Source organism: Mastomys coucha, unplaced genomic scaffold, assembly GCF_008632895.1.
Source record: "Mastomys coucha isolate ucsf_1 unplaced genomic scaffold, UCSF_Mcou_1 pScaffold23, whole genome shotgun sequence".
NCBI lineage: Eukaryota > Metazoa > Chordata > Mammalia > Rodentia > Muridae > Mastomys > Mastomys coucha.
Window position 1 is genome coordinate 107,513,557 of NW_022196906.1, and position 11,708 is coordinate 107,525,264.

The 11,708-nt window shown below is 43.8% G+C and overlaps 1 long non-coding RNA gene across 1 annotated transcript in view; it reads right to left on the bottom strand.

The window, feature by feature from the left end:
- The window catches only part of LOC116073445, a 33,845-nt gene extending 23,305 nt beyond the window's left edge, over positions 1-10,540 (bottom strand). The window contains exons 1-2 of the long non-coding RNA XR_004111807.1: positions 10,392-10,540; positions 4,852-5,027 (exon numbers count right to left, since the gene is read on the bottom strand). This is a non-coding gene — a long non-coding RNA (uncharacterized LOC116073445). The remainder of the gene's footprint in view (positions 1-4,851; positions 5,028-10,391) is intronic.
- Between the last annotated feature and the right edge of the window lie 1,168 nt (positions 10,541-11,708).

An 11,708-nucleotide genomic window follows, 5' to 3' on the forward strand; every position in this document is an offset into this window, starting at 1 on the left:
AAGGAAGGGAAGAGGAGGGAAAGGAAAGGGAGGGGAAGGGGAAGGGGAGGGAAGGGAAGGGAAGATTTCATACAGAGCTGCAGAGAAGGTGGACACAGGCTGATTCCTGGACACTGACCAGCCAGCCTAGCCTAGTTGGCAAGTCCCAGATCAGTGAGAAACTGTCTCAATTTTCTTTTAAATAGTGGAAAGTAATACCCAAGGTTGTCCTCTGACCCACACAAGAACATGCACCATGCACTCTCTCGTGCACACACACATACAGAGAGGGGGGGAGAGGGAGAGGGAGAGGGAGAGGGAGAGGGAGAGGGAGAGGGAGGGAGGGAGGGAGAGAGGGAGAGAGAGAGAGAGAGAGAGAGAGAGAGAGAGAGAGATTGATTTCCACCTCAAAAATATAATGTTGGAAAGAAAACAGAACATTCAAAATTCAACATCTTTCTGTGCTTCTGAAAAATGAAGTCAAGAGTACTGGGCACATTTGATCGAGCTCAGTGCTGGGGTTTTTGACCACAGCACTGGACATTGCTGAGGAAAACCATGACTCCATGCTAACTCAGGGTGAAAGGGAAACTAGTCCCAATGTTAACCCACATATTGCATGTGTGTTTGGGGTTTTTTTAAAACTAGCATGTGTCAGGTGGCATTGTGTGGGTTCACGTATACTATAATATGGTATTCTGCATGGTATACATGTGTATACCCTATAGAATGCCTCTGTGGCTAATTAACAAACTCATTACATCACATACTGTCAGTCAGGTGACCACAGTTACTCATGATTTATTCTATTATTAAAAAGTATGAAGAGATTGGGTTTCTTAACTGAGAGGTCCTTCAAGGCCAGATCATCTACTCTGTATACGGGGTGGGACAAATCCCAACCACAACATGGAATAATAGCAAAGCTTGTCTCTCCTAAGACTCATGGTAAAAAGCCTCCATTAGGCCCCCAAGCTTCAGAGTTTGGGGTTTCCACAGTTGCTGGGCATAGGTTTTCACTACCTGTATTAGTGAGAATCCCAAACCAGAGAGTTCAGAGGAGTTACATTTTAAAACTGTTCATGAGGAATTGGAGAGCCAGCTCAGTGAATAAGATATCCAAGGCAAGCAAAAGGCTGGAGTTCAGGTTCCCAGAACCCAAGGAAACGCCAGGTGGAACAGGCACAGACCGGTAATGGGAGCCAGAAACAGGGGATCCTGGGAATGAACTGGACTAGATTAGACTGGCTGTAATGGTGAGCTCTTGGTTCAGTTGTGGGGCCAACCCTGCCTCAATGAGTGGATGGAGAACAACCAAAGAAGATTCCCAACATCAGCATGAAGCCTACACATATACGCATGAGGAAAAAAGAAAAGAGACATGACTAACTTAGCTGGTTGGTAGCACAACATATCTAAAAAAAATGTTTCACTTCAATACCAATTGAAATTGGTCTGCTTCAATACCAATGGCAGTGGAATGTAGAAATAGTCATATGCCCAGCTTACAACCTGACCACGACTACAGCCCATTAGACAAGCCTTTCCCTCCTCAGAAAGTCTAGTTGACTTAAGATCTACAACCAAGTTCTCGGATTCAAATTCATCCTCTGCACCTGACAGAAGCTAAAATGATGCTTAAAGCATCATCATCATCATCAAATGGTTTATTTAAATGTATGAGTCAGTTTTCCTCTTAGATACCTTCCAAACAAATGCAAAGCTAACTAAGGAGCTGCCTCTACACCAAACCCTTAGCATTCTCCCAGTAATACCTAGGTTTGGTGAGTTCGGATTTAATGAAAAAATATAAAAGTTACATGAAACTCCATAATCGCAAGTATTATAAATATGTGTGTGAAACACCCCAGTTTGCCCGGGATCGGCCTGGTTCTACCTACTAAAGCCCAGTGATGCCAACTCACCACCCTGGGCTCCCTCTTCACTCCCAGAGTATCTGTTTGGTTAGGAAATTATGAAGTCACCTTAACTATAACAGATAAATGGAGACATTTTGTATCTCAAAAACAATGATTCACAAGGAAAAAAAATCACAAAAGAAATACTACCTCGCAACATAGCCTCAAAAAGGTAGGGAACAAAACAATTAGCAAGGAGAATTGGATAAAGCCAGTCAAGTGGAATGGCTTCACATGCCTCACTTGGCAAATTATACATGAATGAAACAACATAAAAGGAAAGATAGTAGGTTTTAATTAATGCAATTGAAATTATATGTATATATATACCTACTTGAAACATGCATGAAATACTTAGGAAAATTAACCACAATCATAAGCTTTATACTTACAAAGAAAGGCTTAACAAGTATCAGAGAATCATCATCTTACAAGTGATTTCTGATAACTGAGCAATAAGTAAGGAAAGTGTGAAAGAAAAACCTTCTGGAAATTGAAAAACACACTGGTAAATCACGCTGCTGATAAAAGAATCCTATAAAGTATTTAGACTGAGTGATGGAAAGTTGCCTATCCATAGTAGTTTATGAATGAAGCAGTCAAGATAAACGTACTAGCTGTGAGTGTATCTACAGTCAGATGGCTTCACTTGTACCCTCCTCACACAAACATAGAGCTCCCTTACACACCATAGAAGCCTTGCATGCTACAGTGTTTCTAACTGCTATGGGCTCTCCTGCAGAGGACAGTTCTAATTGTCAACTCAACACAATGTACAACCACCTGGGAAGCAACGTGGTAGGGGACCGTGTAGATGAGTTTGGCCTGCAGGTATGTCATGGTGGGGGTGTTGTCCTTATTGACTTGCAGGCTGCACGGTCCACTGAGTTGGATTCGGAACTGTATAAGAACGCAGAAGGCAAGCTGGGCAGAAGCACGCATGCATGCATGCATTGCCTTCTCTGCACTTGACTGTGGGTGTGATGCAACGAGCCGCTTCAGGCTCCTGCCTTAACTTCCCCACACTGATCACGGTAACCTAGAATTCTGAGCCAAACAGACCCCAGCTCCCCTAAGCTACCTCTGTCAGGGTATTTTAGTACAGCAACCGAAACAAAACACTTCCTCACTACGATATAAAAAAACTTGAGATATAACCCTTGTCTTCTCATATTTGCTTTCCAATATACAGTTCTTAACACATAGATGACACGCATAACTGGCTTGCTGAACAATAACATTCTAAAGAAAAAGAAACACCCTGAAAGACTAAGTATCAGCCAAATAATGCAGGATAAGTGTATATCAACATTCAATACCTCAGAGCACTCAGTGCGCCAGATATAACCAGACCCAAGGCATGAGCAGAAAGCCACTCTCCACCTGTCTCCTTTCAAAGCTACCTAGTGGCAAGATGCCCCCCACCTCCCGTCATGAAAAATGTGGAGTGCCAAGTTGTTGGCTTATGGTCAGAAAAACAACTCTTTCTCGGGCCAAAACGTGGTATAATGTGCCTGTCATCACAGCACTTGGGAGGCTGAGGCAGGATAGATGAGCTCAATACCAGCATGGCTACGGAGTAAGGCTTTATGCTGTAAGATGCTATTGTGAATCTGGAGTATGCTCTTCCAGAGGATGCATGCTTGATTTCACCGTTAAAGGAAGTTTACCCTCTGAAAAGCTTGGGTGTGACCTAGTAACGGAAAGCTGCCATCTGTAAGTGGCCAGCAGATGACTTCAGAAAGCTTAAGGTCCATTCTTTTAGAAGAGAAGGCAGCATACAGGAAGCCATGAGCCTGACCACACAGTCAGCAACAGGACTTCCTGCAGACCATCTGGAAGACGATTATAAGAAAATGACAGTGGTGTGAGGAAGAGAACGGGCTCCTTTAAGTGGAGAGAGGGGGAGGGCTTGTGGGGGAACTCCTGGTGGGCTGAGGGGGCAGCAGCAGATGAGACATGTAAAAACAGCTAACATACAACCGCAGCTCCAAAGCTACTTCTACCCATGAAGAAAACAGGCAAGAGGGAAATTTACAGCTGAATTTGGGGTGGCAGGGAGCAGAATGGGCTTGAAGAGTGTGTTCACAACAGCCCTAAGAAATGAGTCTGAACAACAGATGTTCCTCTAAAGAAGAAAGAGAGAGAGAAATGGAACTTTATTGGATCCTTAACACACAGCTGTACCCACTGGGAGAAACAAGGCCTCCGACTTCCCCAAAATCTTCACGTGAACGACAAACACAATAATTAATGGTAAATTCATAGTTCCGAGGGAGCAACCAGGGTCTGGACTCTGTAAGCAAATAAATCCCTATATTATCAGGATGAACATTTCAGAGCTTTGTATAAAAGCAAAGATTACTTAACTCTGTTATTTTTTTTTTCAAGTTTTTGATGGATGTTTTTGTGTCCATCGATGCTACAAGGAGCTGTTTGGATTCTGTGAGTAAAGGCTTCTCTCCATGTCTTTGTATTCCCAAGACAAGTCATGAATCTTAGTGAACTTGATTGTGAACTGTTGTGCTTTGGGGGAGAGAGATTCAAGTCCCCAGCTGATACCACGTCCTGGTACTGATGAGTCATGAGGACTCTCACGTAGTCAATGGATGAATCCATTGATGGGACTTATAAAATTAATGAGAGGCATTATTGAGAGGACATGGAAACAGGGAGGTAAGACCTGACGGGAGGGAGTGGGGCATGTCCTGGTCACCGTGAGTGAAGCAACCCTGCTCCACCATGCCAACCACGACAGTCTGCCATGATGCTCTGCCTTGTGCAGACCCATAGCAATGGACTCAGCCATCCACAGACTGAGATCATGAGCTAAATAGGTTATGACGGGTAATACTGTCAACTTGGCCAGATCTAGAAATACCTAAGAGACAAGCCTCTGGGCCTGACAATGCCCAAAAGAGATTATACCGTTAACTGGAGAGAAAAGACCTACCTTGAATGTAGGTGGCACCATTCCATAAGCTGGGGTCCTGAGCTACATTACAAAGAGAAATAAACTGTATAGCAGCCTTCATAATGGTCTGCTTCCTGACTGTAGACACGATGTAACCAGCTGCTTCTGGCTCCTGCCATGAAGACTTCCTCACCAGGGTGAACTGTGTCTTCAGACTATGAGGGAAAACAAAACAAAACAAAACAAAAATAAACACACACACAAAAAAAGCCAAAAACCCCCTCCCTTGAGTTGCTTTTGTCAGGGTATTTTATTACAACAAGAGAAAACGTGGCTAAAACATTTCCTTAAGGCTTTCATTCCTTAGATTTGTTGGTTTATTTCAGGTATTTGGTCACAAGTTTGGAAAAATTACCATGGAGCCTTTCATCAGAGAGTCATGTAAGCTATAAAGACGAGAGGTCCAGCGCTGGTTCCCTTGGCTTTGGTTGGTTTCTGAGTCAGAGTCTCATGACCAAGTCTAAGTTGGCCTCGAACCCCTTTCTGAAGCCCAGAATAAACTTGAGATCCTCCTGCCTCAATCTCCCAAACAACTAAGACTACAGGCCTGTGCCACTGAACCCAGAGAGTAGATTCTTACTTAGAGACATAGTAGATGTGCTTGCAATGCTATCTCTAGAATAAATGTCTCTAGAAAGACATATGCATTTCCAGCAAGATAAAGAGAAATAGCCCAGAGAGTGTATGTTCACTGGCCAAAACAAGCCCACAGTTCAGACAGATACAGGGGCAATTTAAAAAAAATCATTTTTAACATCTATTAATTTATTAGGGTGGGGCACATAATAGAGATCAATAGAAAACTTGCAACAATTGCTTTTCTCCCTCCACCATGTGGCTCTCAAGGACTGAACTCAAGTCTTAGGCTCAACAGCAAAAGCCCTTGCCCACCACACCCTATGGCCCTAGAAGTTCATTTTTGCCATGAGTCCCTTTTGAGAGACCTATATAACAGAGACATGGAACCCGGTTTATAACTTCCACGTGAGGTCATGAAGCCTGCCAGCACAACTCCGTGTCTTCTCCAGCCTTAAGCCTAATCCCATCTCTTGACCGATTCTCCTGGCTCCGCTCAGATCCATTGATCCAAACGTCCTTGATATCACATCCCAGAATGATTGTTCAAGCTCCCAAGACACCTGGTGTACAGTCCCTGGTCCCTTCACAATCCACATCTGTACCTTATTTTAGCATCTTCTGCCCAGTGCCAGTGCAGGACAAACTCCCCAGGAGCCAGATGATATCTGACGCCTGAAAACCTCATCAAGCAAATAAAAACAGCAATGGAGGGTCGGAGGCAGCGCCAACGCCTTGCAAGCACCCTGCTCACATTCACTGTAGGCAGCAAGAGATCAGAGGCCCAGGTTTCAATCAAATACATTAGGCATAGTACAAAATCATTAAGACCAAGGGTAGTTTCCTTAAGGGGGGCAATTTAATCTCCAGCCCTAGAAACCCAGCACAGCTCCTTCAAGTCTACACAAAAAAATCTCCCTAGGAGGTCTTCGGTTGGCTTGAGTTTGACCCAGTTAAGGGTTTCCTCCCAGCCAGCCCTGAGAAGGAGGTTTATGTCCAAGTGATTTATGGATGGCGTGCTCCTGGGAGACACCTGTAAGAGGGTAAGACAAAGGCCAGTGTGGAGCAGAAATCATGCAATATGAAACTTCGGTGAAGTCTAGCCTTGACCCAATCTTTCAAGCAGTGCTCTTGGCATAAATGGTACCATGGGTCTGTCTGACTCTGAGCCAGATGATGAGGGATTTATAAGTCCCCTCCTATGCAACACCCCCCAGTCAATGGTTGTTATCTGCTGCTCCAACCTAAGAGACTGAACTCCTGTCATCTACCATCGGCAGTTAAGAGAAGGTGGCTCCTGTGACCCAACCATGAGCCACAGCACACCATGGCGGGACATACAAATCTCACTAATAAATGAAGCCCAGGACTCTAGAGAGAATATCAACACCATCGCCACTTGCCATTTTCCCCAAACCAGGCTGCACACAGAGATGGCCTTGACATTCATCTTTCAGGGAAATTCAGTGGAACGCAGGATGAATTTTGCTTTTTCAGCAGCCATAAAGGATTATCTTGCATTGAAGGGCCATGCTGAGAGATGATGTTTTGAGAGAATGCATTGAATTGATACCTCAGAGGACTTCTTACAAAGGCATGATTTATACATCACAAGACAAAGAGGATTTATATAAAAGAAAATGGATTCCTTTTCTGAACTGTTTTGAGAAAGACAGATGGCTTCCTGTAAACTGCAGTTCCATGTCTGTGAGCTGAGTGTTACCAGAAAATTACTAAGGTAACGCTGCCCCTGGGACCTACTACACCACCCTTACCACCACCCACGCTGCATGTGGGGGCGCGTGGATGAGGGCGTGAAAGAGGCCACAGAAACAGTTACCTAATCAGACTGATGCCTACCAGTAACAGCCCTCCTGGGGGAAACTCGTATTATCCAAACGACACAGTTAATAGCCAAAAAGGACATTTTTAGCTCATTAAATAGTACAGTAATTGCTGCTCCTCCGGCTACTGCTGTTGGCACATTTGCCGGCCCAATTCTTCCTGTAAAGGAACGGCTTTTGCACTTTCTTCAGTGGTATAGCCCCAGTAAGCTGCCTGTGCCCCCTGGAAACAAGCCCTGGCCTAGGCTCCTCTAAGCAAACCCCATTAAACTCATTGAGGGCTGGTAGGGTTGCTCGGTAGGTAGACACTTACCACCAAGCCTGAGGACTGGTGTGAAATCTCCGGAGCTGCGTGGTGAAAATAAAAATGAGTCCTGCACACTGTCCTCTGACCTCCGAATGCACACCACTGCAAAACGTGCATGAGTGCACGCATGCACGTACACATAAATAAACTGAACTCATTGGGCCATTAAAAACAAACAAACAAACATGGAAGTGGAAAGGGGATACTTGGAAAGAGGAAAAGATAGAAGCAATGGAAAGGGGGAAGAGGAAGGACTCGGCCACGAGCATGATCAAAACACCTTGCTACATGTGTGAACGTCATAATGAAATCCATTATCATGTATAGTTAATATGTGCCAATATTAATTTTTTAAAACAATCAGTCATCAAACAAAGGTCTGCTCTTACCTACAGGCCATCTCACGATATAGGTCATTCTCCAGAGGTCTGCTCTTACCTACAAGTCATCTCATTATATAGGTCATTCTCCAGACTTTAGACAGCTTAACTGACTCCCTGTCTCCATCTTTATGCTAGCTATCGCATATCTGTATAACGGAGAAAATACCAAAGAGTCTAAGATTTGTAGAAATGTGGGTAAGGTTAAGACTTCTTGATGCTTATCAGGCTTCTGAGTCCTTGACCACAAGGTGACTGGAAATTATTAAAGGCAAGAGAGAGTCAAATGGTGAGTTGGGGGGAACTCTCCCTGAGAAATAAAAAGCAGCAGCCCCCAGAGAACTTTGGGAAACTTAAAACCCTTTGAAGCACCATCCCAGCGAATCAGCATTGAGCACAGAGACTGGCGCATCAACATGCCAGCTCTGAGGACGGCTCTGTCACTTAATCCTTAGATGACTCCCCTTGTGCAGCAGTGGGGAGGAGGGAGGGGCTCCGGTGGGCATTTAGCTCCTCAGCTGGGTGAGCGAGATAACCCAGGGAACAGGAGGGAGAGGCTTCTGTCTGGAGCAGTGGCTGGCTACAGTAGCTGAATTAGGAAGCTCTGGGTTGAGGTGAGTAGATAAGGTACAGAGGGAGGGGTAGAGAAAAATATCTCTTCATGTCTGTGTGCCTATACTGTGTGTGTGTGGATGGACGGACGGATGGATGGATAGATAGATAGATAGATAGACAGACAGACAGACAGACAGACAGACATGGATCTATATGTGTGTATCTCTATTTTTCTCACACACACGCACACAGGCATACACTTGGGGGGAGGGGGGAGAAAGAAAGAGAGAGAGAGAAAGGCAAACAAATTTAATTTCTTTAAATTTTTTTTAAAAAGAACCATAGTCACATGTCCTTCAGTTCTGTGTCATTTGTGTGTGTCCCACTGTCTGGGTCATGGTGACCACTCATTAACCACTTCTGCGACCATGGTTTAGGGACCTTTTTTCGAATACTTAATACAGATAGGTAACTTACCAAAATCCACCCACCCAGTGCCCAATTTCTCTTTCAAAGTTACATGAGAAGCTAAAGCCCCTTGGGTTAGAAAAGGATAACAATTCCTAAACTTCTGACACTGTGGGGAAAATACCTGAGAACAACTTCACGGTTCCAGAGGATCCATGATGGCTCAGACCCAACGTTTGGGGCCTGTGGCAAAGCAAAGCCTCCTACAGCAGAATGTCACTGTCACCATGTGGTGGCCCAGAGGCAGAGAACAAAAGGCAGGCCAGTCTACAATACCCCTGTCTGCCAAGGGCAAACCCTAGGATCTACCACCTTCTACCAAGCGCCTCCTCAGGCCTTTGTCATGATCCAACAGCACTACCAGGGAGTAAAACTTCGAACACACAAACTCCAAGAAGCCATCTAAGATCCAGTTTGTTGTCCTTGGGGCCTACAGGAAGTGTTCATCCCCGCTGTAACACGTCTAGTAACAGAGAACTCTCTAACTGATACAATTGCAAATCACCGGACAGAATTCAAGCTCAAGAATGGAAATTTAGGAAACAATTCTATTTAAAAATCATCAAAAATGATGATACCTTTTGGTCTGGAAAGGTGGCTCAGTGGTTAAGAGCACTGGCTGTTCTTCCAAAGGGCCTGGGTTCAAGTCCCAGCACCTACGTGGTAGCTCACAATAATCTGAAACTCCTGTTCGGGTGGATCCAATCCCCTTTCAGGCCTAATCAGCACCAAGCATGCACATATATACAGGCTGGCAAAACACACATACTGCTATTACTCTGATGATGGTGGTGATGATAGTGATGATAATGATGATAATGATGATGATGGTGGTGATGACGATGATAATGTCAATAAGGAGACTTGTTAACAAACTAACAACCAAGTAGACAGAAGACTTTGATCCTGAGAACTAAGACATTATTAACAGTTATTAAAGACAATATGAATAGGAAAAACACCCCATGAATATGGATTTTAAAAAAACTTCATACTTTTACCATGTTGATAATGCCTAAGGAAGTTAAAAGTCGATATAACACCTATTGATAAAATATTTTTATTTTGGTTTTGGATTAGGAGGATGGAGGATTTTTGTTGTTATTTTGTTTTGTTTTTGAGACAGGGTTTTTGTTTGTATCCCAGGCTGATCTGTAACTTACTACATAGCCAAGACAGGTCTCAAACTCATAACAATTTCCCTGTGTCAATCCCCCAAATGCCGAGTTACAGGCATGAGCCACCATGCCCCACTCCAGTAACCCCTTTTGTAAAAGCAAAACAGAACCTCATCCCAAAACTTTCATGGTTTCTCAAGGGAACCTGAACAAGCAAAATTATCTTCTAAAAGAAGGAAGTTAGAGAATTCAAACTCATTTCAAAACTTACCACAAATCCACAATAATCAAAACATCCACGCTCGGTCTATAGAGGATGCTTGAACAAATGCAGTAGAAGAGGGCTCAAAAATGAACCCCTACATATTATGAACAAATGCTGTCTTTTTTTTTTTTTTTTACAGTCCTGGGACTTGAACCCAAGGCCTGTGTGTACAGCACATACTGGTGAACCCAATCTCCAGCCCCTAATCAAATGTTTGTTGACAAAAGTACCAGTGTATCCAAGGACTAAAATTAGACACTTACCTTACAACATACAGGAAATTACCTCAAAGCGAACCAAAGATCTAAACACAAGAGTTACAAGCATGACATCCTTAAAGCAGAGCAATGAGGCAAAACTCCTCGGCCTTGGACTGCGCTGGGCTTCCTAGGAACAAAAGGAACAGTCAATGAGAGGCGAAAGTCCATAGTTTACAAGTCATCAAAACTAAAACTTTCCATATGAATGGACAGTGGGTGAGAACGGCCACAGAACCAAGGGAGTGTTTACAAGCCATACCACTGACAGAAAGCTAGTGTTCAAAACACAATGATTGCTCACAGGTCAACAGCAAGCACACAACTTGTTGTTGTGGTTGTTGTTGTTGTTGAACACAGAGTCTCATGTAGCCCAGGCTGGCCTCAAAATAGTTATGATTTTGAACTTCTTTTCTTCTTGTCTTCCTGTCTCCACCTCCCAAGCACTAAGATTCCAGGCATGTGATTTATGCAGTGCTAGGGATCAAACCCAGGGCTTCATGCAGGCTTCATGCAGACTAGGCAAGCACTCTACAACTGAGCTCCACCCTTGGCCCCAACAACACCCTCATTCCAAAGTAGAAGAGGGCTCAGAAATGAATCCCTACATATTATGAACAAATGCTGTCTTTTTTTTTTTTTTTTTACCTGTGATAGTCTTTAAAAGAGCTAAAGTTGTAAACAGACGTTTCCCTGTAAAGGAGATGCAAATAGACACCTGGGAACCTGAGTATATGGGCCAGCAGTCATCAGGAAACCCAAGGCAAAGCTTCACAAATACCCCTTCACAGATACTTGGATATCAAGTAAGAGACAGACAGACAGACAGACAGACCCATGGCGGCAGGTAGACTAACAGAGAATACAGAGGAAGAGAATAACAAATGGTGGCCAGGATGTAGAGAAGTCAGAATCCTTGACTGTCACTGCAGGGAATGTAAATGTTGTAGCCACACAGAATTACCATGTGATATATTGCTGTGTAAAATTACCAATGAAACAAAGACATTAAAGAGCAGAAATACAGAATATTATTGTAGAATTACCATATGATCTCACAATTCTG